Source organism: Centrocercus urophasianus, unplaced genomic scaffold, assembly GCF_019232065.1.
Source record: "Centrocercus urophasianus isolate 14NV4802_14NV808 unplaced genomic scaffold, USGS_Curo_1.0 seq_26, whole genome shotgun sequence".
Classification (NCBI taxonomy): Eukaryota; Metazoa; Chordata; class Aves; order Galliformes; family Phasianidae; genus Centrocercus; species Centrocercus urophasianus.
In genome coordinates, this window is record NW_024884822.1 from 7,537,060 (window position 1) to 7,555,575 (window position 18,516).

Consider the following 18,516-nt stretch of genomic DNA (forward strand, 5'->3'; position numbering starts at 1 on the left):
TCTGCCTGATTTTCCTTGGCTTTTACCATCTTGGAAAGTGATTTTAGGCTTATCTTTTTATTTTCTCCTCAACCTTCCATCTGCACAGCCATAGGCTTGCTGATTTTGCAGATGGAGAAATTCTTCCTTTGGATTTCAAATGGAGATATCTGCCAGTGCCTAACTGATTATTCCAAAATGGATCACACTCTGCTGTGGCTAAACAGAATGAGATGCTGATGAGGAGGAGCAAGGATGCAGAGCAAGAGGATGTGGGATGGCAGAACCTATAACAAAATTAACAAATTAACATTGATAAATACATCAAAGAGAAAAAAAAATTTGAGAAGAATAAGAAAAGAACACAAGTTCAGCTGGGGAAAAAAAAAAAAAAGCTGAATTTATAATCAAAGTGCTTCATTTGAGTCTGAAGTTGCTCTAAACACAAATTGAACTGGCCGCTATCTGTTTTGTCCCAAACATGGCTAGCCATGAGTAACTCCTGCTGTTCTTTTAGGTACAGCACCAGAGGGAGGGGAGCTTGAATGCACTAATCTCCAAGGTAATGATGCATCCTGTGAGTTTCATGACATCAGATTCTGGGAGGGGAGGGGGTAATTAGTGCCCCGGTGACTGTAACAGGCTGTGAGTGGTAATGCCAGTTCCGAGCATGCAGTTTTATTGCATCACAAGGAAATCACATGTGGCTGGTAGAAGAGTCTCTGCTCAACAGGAGCTAAAGAAATGGGCCACATTAAGTACAAGAATGAAATATTATTTAAATATCACCTGTTATGGGGAATACTGCCTTCAGAACCATGCCTGAGTGTAGCTGCTGTGGGAATGGTGCGGCTACTGCAAGGCAAAAACTCTTAGCCCCTCTTTCCAAGTAATCCACACCTATCTTTACCTATAGAAGTACCTTTGTGTCCAGGCACACCTCTGTACCTGCCCTGTATTTTGATAATGTTTTTCTGATAAAGGAGCCCTACAAATGCAGGGTGCCAAGCAAGGAGCAAGCGAGGCTGAGACTGGCTGCTGGGCTTGGGAGTCAGAAGAGCTGCAGGAGCAATTAGAGGAGTCCCTGCACAAACAGGCACTGACCTACTTCAGAGGCCAGTGTCTCTTTGGACAGAGCGCATAATAGTTCCAGAGGGCCCTGCAGGGCTGACATCTCATGCCAGAGGTTGCACATGCTGATCTGGATACAAACTTCACAGATAGACCCAGTGCCATGAAATATAACACATGAAATTAACCACCACTGAAGGAACCTCGCAGTTTGTCAAGTGATCTTTTAATCACTTTATTAATCGCTTTGGCAAGAAGATTAGGCAAACATTTTCTGGGCCAAGTATGGGAGAGTGCATTGTGATAATCCAGTCTAGAGATAAATACAAGACACGTACAAAAACCCCATAATAACTCGAGCACACGCACCACTCACAGCCTTACCACAATTACTGCTATCCTCTCCCTTGGCTATTTCTGCAAGCATCCAGACCATGCAGAAAATAAGCAACTATGCAGAAAATAAGCTCCTCTTTGTTTGACCACTACTAATGCCCATTCAGTTCTCTCAATCTCTGTAACCTGGAAGCTCTTTGCTAATCCTTGCACATCCCTTGCAATGTGTAGCAGAACCCAACATAATGACCTCTGTTGGAGGTTGAGACTACTGGGTAACACCCATTCCTGTGAAGGAAGGCTGCATAAGGGTTACAGATACTTTAAAAAAAAAAAAAAAGCTGCAGTAGAGGCAAACTGTTTGCACAAGCTGCTGTGGGTGTTGGAGTGGGGAGGAGGAGATTAGAGGGGCAGTTTGGGTACATGAGAGAAATAACAGCATGTGAGATTTGAGATCCTTTTACAGAACTGTAGGTGGTACCTTGCAGAACTAAACCACCTCTCTTAAATGAGTACCCACACCAAATACCGTCTTTAATTTATTATAGATGAGCTCCATTTTTGAAGGAGGGAGTTGTTTAAGATGAAAGCTAGTCATTGAACAAAATGAAATACTATTATACTCAACGCCACAAGACTGTGCTGGCCAAAAATGTATTTGATTTCAAACCGTGCTCTTCAGAGAGACCAGGGCTTGTTTGATTTTTTTTAGCTCACTTTGGAAATGTCAGTCACAGCCCATGATTGCCATCTCATCAGGTTCCTATCAAAGCCTCTAAAGGGTTGTACCACAGGACATTGGCTAAGGAATGATGTGATCACAGGATAGGTATCCGATATGATACACAAACTGAATTGGACTTTCACATCCAACTCTGATGAGTGTGAAAACAGTTCAGTGCTGACTAGTCCATCTAGGCATACAAGGCTCAGCTCATCTTCCAGTTGAAAAACAGAAATCTAAAACACATTTCTAAGCATGTTTGCCTTTCCAGCTGGAATGAGGGCTGCCTGTCATCTGTTTTGGTGGAGCAGCTCAGCATGGGAGTCTCTCAAACACAGCACTGCATTGAAACAATATTATCATTACCTTTGTGAAATATTTGTACGACCTTGCACCTGCAATTAAAGCAGTTAAATTAAATGAATCATGAATTCATGGGTTTTAAGACCAGAAGGACCTTCCCAATTATCTTGTCTGATTTCTTGGTCTGGCATAATAAAAGCCAGAGAGTTGCACCCTGAGGAACTTCTGTCTGGTGCAGAATATCTCCGTGGACTAGAAAGAGCATGTCTTTTGGAAAACACCCTTTCTTGTCTTGAAGCCTCCACATCTATAGATAAGAGTATCAGTGAAAATTTTGTATGGTTGTTCTCGCTTAAACTTTTAGGCCTCAGCTCTGAGTCACAATGCAAGGGTTTGGTGAGACAAACCAAAAAATATTTCCCAGTTACCTCTCCTTTCGTTCATTTTTGTGATCAGATTGCTCTTTACCTCACCTCTGTGCTCATTTGCATGCTGAAAGTTTGGGTGGTCTTGAATACAGTTAAGATGCTCTAGATTCAAAAGAAATGTCATCTGTGACCTACGGAGTAATCACAGCTCCTGCTTGTTACTGCAGTTGAACTACTATGATTATGCCATAGAAAGTTGGCATAAAACTGTCAGATCCAAGAACAAAAAATTGTCTGTCTAACCCATTTAATCTGACTCACATTTTGGTGTCTCCTCTGCAAAAGTGCCTGTATTTTTTCTATTTAATAAGAGTAATTCTTATGGCATTATAAGCAGTATTACCCCAGCTGGTAAACTGCTCACTGAACAAGGATGTATTTATTTTTTCTGTGACTGCTTAATCCCTTCCTATTGTTTCTGTTCTGACACTCAGTGAACATAACTGAAATGAAGAAGCGGAACATCTATTTATATCCACAAGCTTTTAATGCTGTTAGGAAAGGAGTCAGAGTTAAGAACTAACTCAACAGCTTGGAGAAAAGATAGGTGCAAAAACAGAGTTGGCATTAAATGCAAGAGGCATAGAAATACAGTAGATTCGAAGTCAGTGTGTGGAAAACTCTCTCCTCTATTGAGTAAACTCTTAAGGGGTGATCCTTGCTCCACTCCCACTGACAGCAGTCTCACCTGACTGTGTGTGCACACTTTATTTTCATGCACCCAGGCAGGGGAAAACATGTCTTGATCCCATTCATAATCATCTCAAGCACTTTTAAGAATGAAGTGCAATCTATATAGCAGAACTAGCAAACAGTCAAAAAAAAATGATCTGACTGTAACTTAGTTAACAATCGTGGAAAGCACTGCCAGATTTTAGAGAATTGCTTCTACTGTCCAAATCAAACTCACTGCACTTAAGTATGATAAAAGAAATGACATTTCCTATTCTATATTCCATTCTTCATCAAAGACCAGCCTGAAGTGAAAACAGAAGTATAAACATCTGTTTTCAAGTTAGATCTTTTTGGAGATCTGATTCCTGTGAAGAGCTTAAACACAGAAGTCAAACGTCATAAATAATTATACAAACAGTGTTGAAAATTACAGTGGAGTCAGGAATATCTCCAGTGCCTTTCCAGGTATTTTTGATATTTCTTTCATGGGAAAACATGGGCTGTCAGCTCGAAACTCCACTGTAGCGTAATCAGGTGCTCTGACCCATTTCAAGCAGACTAATACCTAAACTGATCACTCAGTCGTGTTCCTTCTATGCCCTCTTCAAATCACAAATGAAAGGCAGATACAAGGAGGAAGAAGGCTGTAATATTAACACATGTTGTCTTGTGGAGGTCCTTATGCAAAGGGATAAAATGATGACTAGCTCACCTTGTAGTGTCTCACTATTAGACATTCATGCCAGACCAAAAGAAATCTGAGACATCACAGTAACCTGTAGCTGCAGAACAAACAGCAGTTTCTGTGATCTGCATCATGGTTATATAGCTCTCAGTAGCTGAAATATGGGGGATAAGGATGATGGACACATTTATTCAGCAAGAAAGCAGCTAAGCCACAGTATTTTAATCATCTCATATAAGGATGCAATGGTATTGGCTAAATTCTGCCTTTGCTTACATCTATAAATACATGTGGTTTCAAGAGAGGGAGTGGAGTGCAGCCTTGTCTTGTAAATATTTGGAGTATACATTATACCATACGATAGCAATTCATGTGTGACTCGCCACCTGTCCTTTTGAATAGGTTATTCTGCAGATGATGAGAAGAGTCCCTTGCATTAGAGCTTTGAAGAAAAGGGTTTGTGGTATTCTACACTAATGGCCCCAAACCTCGTATCCCACAGCAGCCAGATTGCAAGGGTGTGGATATGCTTTATTGAGCTCTATTTTTACAAGAGGATATCTCTTCATCCTCATGTGCCAGGCAGATCATTAAGGGATTTATATCATTACTTAATCTGACACTGAAGCAAGTCAAGTCCAGCAACTCAACTTCGACGATTATCTTCTGTTTTACTCATTTTCTTCAGCAGGGGGAGCTTGAGTCTACAGCAAAGAACTGTTGTCTCCTTTGACACGTTCTCTCTAGTCCATTATCATAAGAAAACCTCACTGCTACGGATATCTGCCAGTTAAATAAGAAAAGAAATCACAGCACTTAGGAACGGTTCTGAAAATCTGCCGTGCTATCTGGATTGGAAGAGCAAGGGGTGATCCAGTATGGGCTAGATCCATCCGACCCATAGCCCTTTTCCAGGGGGTCTCTGTGTTGAGATCAAGTCAGAGAGCAGTTGGGCATAGGGGTGAAACCACGTGCAGATTGGTTCTGTGCTGATCCCAGACCTGGTCAAGTCAGCGCAGGGCAGAATAGGAATGCATTCAAGTAGATGAAGGGCTGCTTCAACTTGCCCTGGAGATGGGATTAAGTATCCCTATGTCCCCACTCGGGGACTGGAGCTGGGGATGTACATCAGGAATGGAACTGGAGGACAGTCACCAGCCAAGCTGAAAAAGATGACACGGGGAATTGATGTACAAAGCAGGCTTCTTTGGAAGCTTTTCTGGCTGTGGTGCGAGAGGGTTCTCCTATGTAGCACCTGCAGAGCATCATCCTAGGGAAGCAGGCAGCAGAGGTGCTGCTTTAGCAAGTGATGTGGAAATGGTCACCCTGCTCTGAACCACTGCCTGGCACTGATCACCCCTCCAGTTTAGCAGAGGGATTTCTACTTCATCTACGGCAAACAAATCCCTGTGTCTCCTGCAGCACTCATGGTAATGTCTACTTGGATCTCAGGGCCCCTTGTAGGATTGTTCAAAGTCATTGTTTGCAGCAGTCAGTAGCTGAGCAGGGCTCTTTCATTCTGCCATTTCAGCTTGAAAAAAATGGCCTGAATACTTTAGATTAGTTTATAAACATAACAGGATGCAATTACTATTTGTAGCATCCTTGAGACAAATGCAGATGGGAACTCACATTTCAGAATAGGAAGTTAAGCATGCAGGTATAAAAACCACTTAAATAGAAATGTGTGTTAGAAGAACCAGGAACAAAACCCATAAGATTAGATTCTCGGGCCTTCATCCGAAGCACTAGAGAAGCAGTTATCCGATTTTATTTCTATAAAAGGCCATGATCCATGGGAAAATGCTTTTATAAAACAGCCATTAACTAATTAATAACTTTCTGGCTAAAGTTGCCTACTTATAATCCATCTTTTCCCACACATTCAAATAAGTTAAAGTCATGCAATTCTAACCTCAGATTCACTTGATGGGCAGCTCATTTGTTGTGATGGAAAAGACCTTGAAGAACTGCCTGCTACCCACGTATTTTCAAGGTAAATGAAACAAACTGCAAATCAAGGAGACCATTAAAACCTACCCATACAAAGCAAGGGTCTGGGTATGCATTGGATCAGGCCCAAATTGCAATTGGTTTGCATATTTCCCAAACAAACGCCTGTACATAAAATGCCCATGAATGCAAATCGGTTGTGTTTCTTCATTTGTATAATTTTACAGAGGGTGGCTTAAAAATGAATGCACACAATAGAATTATACAGTATTCTCAGGGGTTCAAACAAGTTGCTGTCTGCCTAAGGGAAGGCCGATCTAGTGATTAAAGCATAACCTCCAGAGAGGAGGAAATCACAGCTGTATTCCCCGAATGGCCGCATATTTGTGAAGTCACTCACTCTACTTTTCACGCCTGTGCCCTCCAAACAGGACAGAATCTATTTATGAACCTTCACCAGCCCATCCACATTTGTATGGAGATAGCAGAGCAATGAGAGAGAGATGGTGTTGAAAGGTAAATTACCTTTTGACTTAGTTCCATATACGCATTTATATTTGTGCCACGGATAGAGCAGTAACCAGTGCACATATGCCTTTGCTTATAACATGTATTTTTACCCCATTCATTCCTTTCCTTCCCCCACAGCTCTCTCTTTTCATAGGCATTCATAGCTATCATTCCCAAGAACATCTGAAAACAACAGAATGGCATCACCCTTCTGCTCCCCCTTCTCTGCCTCTCTAGAGAAGCTCTGTGTCGTATTGTCAGTGTTTTATATATTTACACCAACAGAGGAGGCCTGGGATGTGGGCTTTTTCGTTTATATGAGTCTCACCGCCACAGGGGGTATTTAACTTTCTGCCCTGGTTGCTGTAATTCTCTCTCCAGTGGATATACAGTTCAGATCAGGTTCCTATTGCTGTGATGACAGGCATTCAGCAGGCACTGTAATTGCAGAGTTAAAACAGCTCATTTTCTTACTGGCAAGCTGTAGTTAAAGAGGTGCTAGGAGGCAGCCTGGCTGTCTGCAGAGGAACTGATCAAAGCACTGAAAGGCATCTGGCTTGTCTCTGTTTTCTTTCACCACCCCCCTTGCTGATGGAGGGGAAAAAAAGAGAGAAGGAGAGAAAAAGCAAAAGAAAAAAAGAGGAAAAAAAGGAGGAAAAAACTATTTAAAGGAATTTATGAAAATGAATACTTGTCCTTTTCCTGAGGGTAAAAAGCAGTGTCTTATTAGAGATACTAAACACACTTGGGTTGGGCAATTTTTTAACTCGAGATTTTTTTAATGAGAAAATTGAGGCTTGTGAATGTTCATTTGTGTCTATTTCCATTAGTCTTTCCCAGTGAGATAGCTGAGCTGTTGGGTAGTGCTTTTCACTGCAAGGCTTTCCTTGCTGAAGGAGAAGAAACTTTCCCCGTCTCTGTATCTATGTCATCCTCCCTTACCAGATGCAGCTTTTTCCCCTTCTGACCTCTACCCTTCCCTGAAGGACACGTGGCTCAAGCCAGAACACTGTGGACAATAGGATTCTGTACTCTGGATTAATTGCAAAAGTACAAATGCAACACATTTGTGCTTTGCTTTTATTTGCACTAATTTGCCACAATTCTTCCTGTCATAAATTCCAGCAAATCACAAAGGAAAAGGTAAATAGAGTTGACAAACCACTTGAGATGTTCATATGGAGGATAAAAGAAGGAAAAAAACTCCAAAAGCAGGGGAAGACATCTATCAAACAAATTGAGATCAATGATCCAAAAGGCACAGAGAAGTCAATCAAAATGTTTCTCCCAGTGAGATAAGGGAACCCCCAGGCAAGGAATGGCTCCATTTCCAAGTCAGAAAAGAGACATTGCATTTTGCAGAAAAGCAGCAGTAAAGTGAAAAGAACTTAAATGTGGGAATCGCTTTCTGTGAGTCATCAGGAGAAAAGTTTATCAGGACAGTAAGAGCCAGCAGCTGAGGGCACACACTCTCCTCATGTAGCTCTGCTAAGTGCCTGCTTATGGTGACTTTGCAAGGAAAAGAAACGGAACATGATCCATTAAATAATATTTGACAGCATTTCTCAACCAGGTTTCCAGGCTGGCACAGTGCAAAAGCAGCAGGATTTCTGCTCTCTCTTCTGAGCCTTCCGTCATCAGAAATTCATCACAGAGAGAGCTCATTCTCGCTTTCGTTCTCCTCGCACTTCATTTTTTTATCCCCTATCTCCCAAAGGTGATACCACCATATTCTCTCAGACAAAAGAGGAGTTTGGAGTCTTTGAAAGCAGAAAACAAATTCAGTAACTCAATGCGGAGCCTAGACGGGCAGTGTTGCAAATTAAGTTGAAAGAGGCCCGGTTACTGCTCCATTACTTGATTTCCCCTTCTCTAATCCCTTGCTTGTAATTAGCATAATTTATTAACATATTAGAGCCATGCATGTGAATCTCTTTATAGTTGCTGAGTGCTCCCTGAGGCTGCCTACTGAAAGCTTTTCCCCACTGTTTAATAATATGTTACATAAGGAAAACCAGCTTCTGATATCATTTAAATTATGACTTTCCTTTCTGCCTCTGAACACTCATTTCCTTTAAACGAGGTTAATTTCCTTAAAGAATGAAAATCCTCTGATTTCAGTTTTCCATTCATTAGACCCCCTTAGTTCAACATGAAAAAGTCACACGCCAAAAGGGAAGAGAAAAAAGGAAAGAAAAAATCCCACTGAACTTCAAACATAACCATCTTGAGAAGGTTTTCTGTGATCCTGACTCCTCCTCTACTTTCTGGACCATGAAGGGCTGATGCAAGCTGTTAGGAGACAAAGGTGGGCAATGCATTTTACATAAAGCTAGTTTCTCTCATCCACTTAAAGCTAAGGGCATTTTCAGAGTTGAAAACACATAGTCTTCCTTTGGGGAAATAACATAAGAATTGAATGGGCCAACATCCAAACTGATTTCTTTGCTTTCCCCCATTGGTTTACTTCCCTGCTATTGATCCACCACTGACAGCTGGGAGAGGATAGGCTAGCAGATCCATTCCCACTCTGATTATCAGCCTTGTGATGGTCCATCTTTGGGCACAAAACATGTTCATCAGCACAGGACTGCACCATCTTGACTACTTCAAATAACCTTCACCTTCACTCCTCACTCTCCTGAACTAAACTTACTACTCTCGTAGCTCATGAATCAGAACCTTTACCCCGGTATTTTTTTTTCATACCATTCTTCTTCCAGCTGCTGTACAGCTTTCCAGTGGTATGATAGCCCAAATTGAAGCCAGTTTCAAGACCCAAAATATGTGTTGAAATAGACATTTCCCTCTGTGCAGAAATGTGAATGCATTTTCTTCTTGAATGCTAGCTCCGGAGTTAGCTAGCCCTAAGAACATGGCCAAGTACTAGGTAAGCAGAAGGCATGCTCAAGAGAGACCAAAAAAGTGCAGTGGTTTTTGAAGTACTAGCCAAAGGTTGGTTTTCTGCTCCTCTATGGACTGCTTGTGTGATGTTTGGCTCGCCCCAATACCTAAGTAAGTGCTTGACTCTAGCTGAGTTCAACGTGATTTAACTGCTAATACCTTTGAGGATTTAGCCCTCTGTTATATTTCAATAAACTGGGAATAAAGTAATTTCTGCACCTTAAAGAACAGCTGTGAGTTATTAAAGCTCGTAGCTGTGTACTTTAGGTAGATAATACCTCCTCCTGTCATTGTACCAAGCATATCCCAACCACAGATGGCATTTGTAGCTGTGGAGTGGTGCGTAATAGCATCATCACTCACAATGATGATTATTTAAATGCAGTGTTACCATGTTAACCGAAAGGCCTCACTGCTTTTTTCCTTTTATTATTATTAAATAAGTTTGTAAAGCAACAAAGGGCCTGGTGTCCTCCCACTGAAAGGCCTTCTGAACACCTCATTCTAGAAACAATAAGAGCAGAAAGAAACTGAAGAGAAGCAGGTTCTCATTGCTCTGCCAGCAGCCTCGTGGTGGACACCTGTCAGACATCAACCGTGTGCTCGGATGCACACAAGGTTTCATTAAGGTGTAAATAATAACATGGGCTGGACAGCATTCTGCTCTGCTGAGTTTGGGCCACAATTTGGGATCAGAGCTTATGTTTTCGGCCCCAGTTAACCTTCCTATAATGAAAAAACAACCTTAATGGCATGAAATATTAAGAAAAAATTGTCGTAATTTACCTACAAAATTTTTTTCAGGACCTCAAAGAAATAAATAAATGTTATTGTTGTTATTACTTATTTATTTTTTCTAATCACAGGGAAAACCGGGGACAATTCATCTTTCCTGCCTCTTGCTAGAGATACATTGACTTGGGGATTTCAGGGGTGATTCTGCTGAGAAAATTCCAGGATTTTAAATAAGAATTTCTGTACAAAGAGGCAGCCTGTGTGATGACAAGCAACATCTCCTGTTTGAGTGAAATTTTACCTCAGGTGGGAGAAACTTAGGCTCAGGGTTCAGTATTGTCTCCACTCCCTGTCTAAGTGGTCCATGGGGCCACTTGAGGGAGGAGGAGTTTCACAGCTTCAAGACAGCATGGAATGGGAAAACAAATTCCCACCCCACTGGTTCTTGTCTCCCAAGCCTTGAGTGAACCAGTGTCTGCTTTCCCTCTTTCTGAACCTGATTTACTGCAATATTTATCTCATTGCGGGTTGTTCTTTTATGCTCTCTTCAGGAGCACCAACGTCTGGGATGTTGCAACATATATAAAGCTTTTTGGTGTATTTATATGTATTGAAATGTACTTTTCATGGTAAAGCTGCACACACCCTTTCCACTATTCAGCCTCTTCTCCTCCCACTTAAAAACAAGCCTCTTGAAAGCAGAAGGGAAGAATAATTAAAAAAAATTGTAATCTGCCTCAGGTAATGACATGATTGAAACATCACCATTTTGTCTGGAGGGTCACAGGACGGCTTTATGAGAAAGCTTTAAAGCTGCTAACTCTAAAAAACCTTTGATATTTCACCTTTTGTTGTTGCTACCATATTCTGTTTCCTGGCTCTTAGAAACAAAGCCTGTACCGTGAGCCCTGTCGCTTCAACAAATCTGGTGCCAAACACGCTACACCACAGGGCAGTTAGACAATCTGCAGAAATTAATTGAGCATTTGACATTTTCCAAGCCATATAAGTAACTTAGGTACTTGACATGAAGTACACATCACAGTCCTGTAGTCACATTGGGAATGCGATCCTCAGTTATACATTTCAGTTAGATGTGATGTGGCCCCTGTGTGGGACTGGATTTTTGCAAGAAAAGGTTATACTAATGGTGCCTCATGTTTCATTGTAATGGATGGAAATTGAAGGGAAAACCTAGCTGATCTACTGCAAAATACTTAGGATAGCAGTAATAGTAGGCCTGACTGGCCAAAATGAGATTCCCAATCCTTAAATTACAAAATAGTCACTCAAAACTAGTAAGGGAGATTTCTTTAGCAGTGAGATAAGTCTTCTTGACTGTTTTTAAAGAGCCAGGAAAGCCTGGGAACTGTTTCTCTTTTAGCAGTCCATATCATATCATTTCCTTGCTAGATCTGTCTTTTACAGTGATCATGAACTAACGTTTCATAGAACTTTATTTTTACAAATGTGTTCAGTTTCCAGAATTGTTTAAATCTCATAAGCAGGAGTAGTTCTCCAATGGTTTGCTTCTAGTAAGCTTTGAAATGATTTAAAATTTGCTCATTCATGGTAAAAGTTATTTCTAACCAAACACTAGTAAATATAAAATGTAAAAATAAATCTTAAAATTAAAAATTAGTTAATTAGACTAATAAATTCCAAAATAATGAAAGAGAATTTAGGGGAGACATAAACTCTACTCAACTAGCTGTATGAAGGGTCTCAGTGTATGTTTCCCATATATATTTCACTCAACAGCAGCTTATTCAAAAGTTTGCAGGAAACAAAGAAGATGGATCACGACTGCAATTGAAAATAATGTGTGGATTTTACTTGTAAAGACATTAGTGGATACTTTTTACAATCTTACTGACTTTTCTACTTGTACAGGAGCCTATTTGAGGAAAATGCCTATGCATTTTGTAAGATCCAAGAGCTTTGGAAAAGGTCTAGAATTTTGCACTCTAGCCAAAACCAAATGAAGACGAATGAAAATGAAGTGGTGCTAGCCAAATGAAGCCAAAGTAAAGCACAGACACTACTGGGACCTGTCCATCACAGGCTTCTGGCAAAGACTTAACAACTGAAAATGCTTCTGCCATTGCTTTAACAATGTGAATGATCTGTTTTTCAGGAAAAAATAATAAATCTGTTTTTTGCTTGTAGAAATTGATGAAATATTTAGCTTTTGGGTACTGGTGGAAAGTTGTCGTGGCTGAGTTTGGCCAGAGACTCAGTAACTTTGCCTAGTAAATGTCTTCAACAACCACCAAACAAGATAGGTGATATGCATAGGCTTGCAGTGTAACTATATCTGTCTTTTGTGATACCAATGAGAGGACATTATTCCGTCATATTAGAAAAATAAATAATTATTTTTATACATTATTATATGTCTGCCATCTTGGGAGAAAAAAGAATAAAGCTGCCCCACTACCTTTTAATACAGAATAATAAATTAATTTTCTCTCTCTGCTTTTTTTTCCCGGACCCACCCAGACTCCTGGAGGCTACTTCCTGTAAAAGAGGAAGGTACAAGCAGCTTATGGAATACATGAATTCTATTTGATATATTGTCTTGTCAGATACGTTTAGCAGAGATGGGTGCAAAACTTCTGATGGAATTGACAACTTTTTCAAGCAGCAGTACTGATTTTTGACCATCTGTAAGTGGTTTTGTTTTGGTTTCAAATACTGATTGTTTTGTCTTCTTGACAGGTTTCGTAGTCAAACCATAACATACTCAAACACAGAATTTAGACCACCTTGTAGCCCTGGAAGATGATGACAAACTCTAAGATGTCAGTGGAACACTTTGGACAATCTAGAAGCTGCTATGAATACTCTGTGCATTCACAGTATCAAAGAGCTTCCATAGATTTTAGGAAGGGTAGATGAAAGAATACAGGAAACCATGCAGCATGGAAGGAAGCTACAATCTGGAGCTTTCTTAAATGATACGTAAAACTAATCTTTGTTAGTTTAGGAATAAGTGAGAAAAACCACTTTAATAGACATTTAAGTGATTAACATATTGTCATGGAATACTGTAGGGAGGTCCTCTGGGTAGTTTGTTCATTGCTTTATCTGGTGTGCTCCATTTAGTCGGTGTTTACCTCCTTAGAGCCCTGCCTTGGCTAGGATATGAAGAATGGAGAGGAAAGAAATCAAAAGCTACAAAAAACAAAAGTGGTCTGAGGTATAGATAAATCTAGATCCAGCTGCAACAACAGGATTGTGGGTTTCTAAATTTTAATCTCCCAGAAGAATCTGTATCAAATTCTTTAGCCCAGAGGTCAAGAGGGATTTTAGGAATGGAACGGGACAACTCAGCTTGTAAAGTCTTCTGGGCAAAGGCCTTCTGTTGTCTGTCTGAGCACATCTGTGGAATATGTGTATAGGAAAGATGCTTCGAAGCCACAGGGTAATATAAATATTTTATACTTTTCTGTCTTCTATCATGCTGCTAGCTGCAAAGGAGATGCCTTTTATACAAGAGGCAATTCAGATGAAGTAGACAACAAACACAACTTTCTTAATGAACAAATAGGTAAGCAGCCTATGTATATTCTCAAACATGGTCATAGCAGGAAGCTGTCTCAGGAATTTCTCTGAGTTTTGTCATTCTGGTGGTATTTAGATATGAAAAAATGTGTGTACAGGCTGTGTGGCTTCAGAGATTTAGGATTACTATTACTGGTAAGAAATTAAAATAAATTTCCATAAGTTGGTTGAGATGATGTGATATGAAACCCTAGCAACATGGAAAATAAATGGTGACTCTGGTCTCTTGGACTGCTTCTCTAAGTCTTGTGCCAAGAAGGATCTTTCAGCAAGCAGCTGAGTACCAGCCCAGCAGTGCAAGCCATTACTCTGCCAAATGGAGTTGCTCACCAACCCCATGGCATAAGCTACTGTTCAAATGAGCAGATGTGAGAGAGAGGATAGATGACCAACACCACTTTTGTGGCCAGATATAAGGAAAGATAAGTTTTCCATTTCCCACAAAAATGTCTCTCATTGCAGTGCTAGGAAACCTGGCATACATATCCTGTACAATGCCAGAGAAGGTTAAGTAACGAGATAAACACCAGTAGAAGGTGTAAAAAAGCAAGGGGTGAGGCATACGTACTGTAAAGTCTGCTGGGAAATGCAGGTTTATCTTGAGCCACAATGTGAGTGCACAAGGCCTGGAAACAAACCTTTTGTTACCAACAGACAATCAAGGCTGGCCCTCTGTGCCCTGCTGGACTCTAACCACTGAACTACTCTTCAGTGGTTCACAGGCTTTTGTGGCTCACAGACAGTAATTGCTATGTAATTGGGGGAACTAGAACTTCTGCAATAAGGCAAAATCTTTTTCCCCTTTCCCATTTCTCCTTGAAGTTTAAAAGCAAGCACGTTTCCTCAGTGCTCCAGCTCTCACAGGACAGAACCAGAACGTCCCCATTTAAGTGGAGCAAACGTTTTTCCAAAGGGTCAAAGTTCATGACGAGCTTGTAAGCAGATTATGGAGCTGGTAGAAAGGCCAAAGGCACCCTAAGTCTTTACATTCCCAAAGTGCTGTCTTAAACTCTAGCCCAAGGAGGTACTTAACCCCAAAGAGAACCGAGGTCAAGTGAACTTGCAGCGTTTCAAATGCAATCAGCTTGGAAAAGTAGCTGTTTATAAAGAAGTATATTACGGAGACAAGCTAATGTTAGCACTCCCTTGCTGAAAAAAAAAAAAAAAAAAGCCTGACCTATTGCTAGTCTTGTCAAAGATCTGCCATGTTTGTTTTATAGCATCAAACAATACGACTTCATTTCAGTTTAGGTTAATTCCCAGGGAACATTTTGACTTAGAGGCATTGAAATCTGAAGGAGATGTGGGAGGAGTAGTTGTGCCATCTATCTTTAGGTACTTAACTCAGACTGGCCCCTACACTGGAAGGGAGAGGGATGTTTCCAGAGGGCAGTTCAGAGTACACTAATTGCATCCTGACCAATACCCTGGTGATCTCTTTCCACAGGTTTTGCTGAGCACAAAGTGCAGAGACACTGCTTTGCACTTTCTCTGTATTTTCTTTAAGGCGTTCAGAGTTGCATGTAAGGTGCTAATTGACCCTCATAAAGTCTCCGTAGCATTTACAGCACCCAGCTGGTGTACATGTGCAAGAGGCAGGGAAGGACTGCAGCACAGCCGGTGGTGCCATGCGCGGTGAGCAGGGCCATGGCATGGGGCAACAGGTCTGCAGCCTAGCACACATCTTGGGCACAACATCTGACATGCAAATGGGCTTCGTGCAGCTACACCAGCCCTACTTTTCCTGAGGATGTTCCACCAGGCACAAGGATACCTAAATAAATGACTGTGCTGCACATGGCAAATAGACATCGATGAGCTTGCTTGCTGAGGATGCTCAAGTGGTTCCCATTCTGTCTTTTTTTGGATTAAAAGGAACAAACTTACGATTTGACACAAATGACTGTTTTAAATGAGAAAAGCAATGTAAATATATAATGATATAAATATAAAACAGCATAAATACATAACAAATGTTAAAGTCCTCTTTAAGAGCATCTCTCCTATGAAGACTTTATGCTGTACATGTCATTAGTTATTATTACTATAACAATCATAATTAATATTACCATAACCACTAGAATGGCACTAACAATAGCACTGAGGAATCACAGTCATGAACTGAGATTCCTTTCTATGAGTGTCAGCAGGACACTGTGAAGTCAGCATGGGAAGTCAAGTGCAATATTTTTTCAGAGGCAGCTCAACAATACCTTCTGTTATCAGTGCAAGGGATCAGTTGAGAGGCGGTGAAAAGCAAGGGATGAGTGGGCAATACTCCTCTCGGCATTTGTGCTTTCCCATCATGTCTGCATCCACACCGTTCACATGCTCCCTGTGCCAAATATTGCTTGGGTGGACACGGGACTTGTACAGGTATTGCATGGGAGAAACAAGTCCATTCTAGCCATTTAAGTGTTGTTTGGGAGGTTTTGCCTCTTTGCTTTTGTTTTATTATAATAATAACCTTGTGTGAAACTTTCGAGATTCAAGTTGTTCCTGGAAAGCCAGAAGTATGCAGTGGGATGTGTAAAATTTTAATTTTTGGCATTTAATAGTAGCCTCAGAAATCTCTTTGTTTTGTCAGAGAGGCTGATTATTTTTGACCCAATAAGCAATTAAAATATACAGTATGAATATTTATTCTTATATGTAGACTTTGTTTCCAAAAAAGGAAAATTTCAAAAGCCCTTTCTTTGTAAGAATTTAAGAATAAATTACACAAGCATTTCTCATGGAAGATCCAGATGGTGTGGTTTATGGGCAGGGGCACATTTTAAATACAGTGAAAAATCTCCATCCAGGAGAGCACAGTGCTCTCAGCTCTCCCGGGATGCCACACATCTTACTCAAGAGCTCCAAGTGTTGAACAATCCATTAAGAAATGCTGTCTTTAATATAGCTCTCTCAGCTCTTTCACAAGTAATTACCCAATTGAAACAGTATCATTTCTAAGCTTCTTTGCTTGAGGCTTCTTCAGCTCTGCTTCTGCTCTTGGGCATCCTCCTTTGAATTGTAGCATACACCTCAGCTAATTATAATGTGGTATCACTTGATAAAGCCAACTGAGATCATAATGGGAAGACACTGAAACATCTGCCAAGATTTGAAAATTGTGTTTTTCTTTTTACTGACGCCAAAGACAGGTTACCTGTAATTAGCTCTAATTTATAAATAAGTGCAGGCTGTACTTGTAAAAGTTACAATATCGTGCCTTGCCCCCATTTCAGAGACAAGTTAGGAATCATATGTCTCAATCAACTGTATGCCTTTTCTGTTTTTTTGGGAATCATAGATCTGCATGAAGAATTAAGTAGGAGAAAGGGAATTTTATAAGCACTATTTAAGTAATTATGGGACACCAATCACGAGTGATAAACAGCAAATAGCTCATGTCCCAAAAATCAGACATGGGAGTTCCAAAACTGTGGATACGCATTCTTTTTCCATGCTCTCTGAATTGTGGATGTTTATTATTCAGGCTTTCTTCAAATCCCTTTGAGACCTTTGCCACTGTTGTTTTTTAGCTGTGATTCTCAAATCATCACAGGTCTCCAGGAGCTGGAATTGTACACACAGATTTTACAAGAGCTGGAAAACTGAGATCAGATCTATTATAGCTTATATTACACAAGCATGAGATTTATTTTAATTTTTTTATTTTTAGCCGTGCTTGTTTTTAAAGTATCCAAATGTTCTGCACGTTTTGACACAAGCTGCAGTCCCAGCAGGACAGCATGGGTAGATGAGCAGTGCGCTGAACTCATACTGTTCTGTAGGAGCTCAAAGGGGCTGTGGAGAGACTAAGATGCATCAGAAAAAAAAAAATCCCAAGCTGCCTCTAGATTTTAATCAGCTTTGCAGTTCAGATTTGAGACATTCTGACAGTCGGACACAATGAAAGCTGCTTTCACAAACTCCCATTGTATTGTTCCTGATTATCAGCCCTTCCCAGAAGACTTCTAAAATACAGATTTAGGAAGGAAAGAGAAATCACCTTATGGCTCTCAACAGTTGACATCTACCTTCTGCCCACAGCTCCAAGTAGGTGCTGTGGAGAAGCTACGCAGTGTGTGAGTAGAGAGAGCACTTCTCATTTTACAGATGCCTTCCTATTGTCCAGAAAAATCTCTTTTATTTTCTTGTGCCACCTGATATGATTCCCAGAACACACCCAGGCTTCTGGCCACCACCCTTGAGATGGACGAGGTTGAACAGGCAGTCAGAGATGAAGTGATGACTGCTGCCTTCAGCCTGTGACATCCCCTTTGGTCTGTTTTTAGAAAGCTGTTGAAGATAAGCTGTTAGCAGGCTGCTGAAGTCAAACAACAACAAAAAAAAGATGCGAAGGAAGATGTAGATGTTGTGACGAGGACACTGAGTTGAACAGAAACACAGAGAGTGCTTTCCAGAAGGGCTGCTCCTTTAGCATGCTCATTGTGTGAACATGCTCTGAATGCCTGCTTGTTTTGCACCCCACATGGGAAGACAAGGAGGGATGCTGGTTACAGGTAGCTTTAATGACTTGATTATACAGGATAGAAATCATGCAATCCAGGATCCTAGCTTTTCCTCACCACCCCTTTGGACTTTGTAAAACCTTCCCCCCCCCCCAGCTTAATCATATAAGGATCTGAACCAAGGAA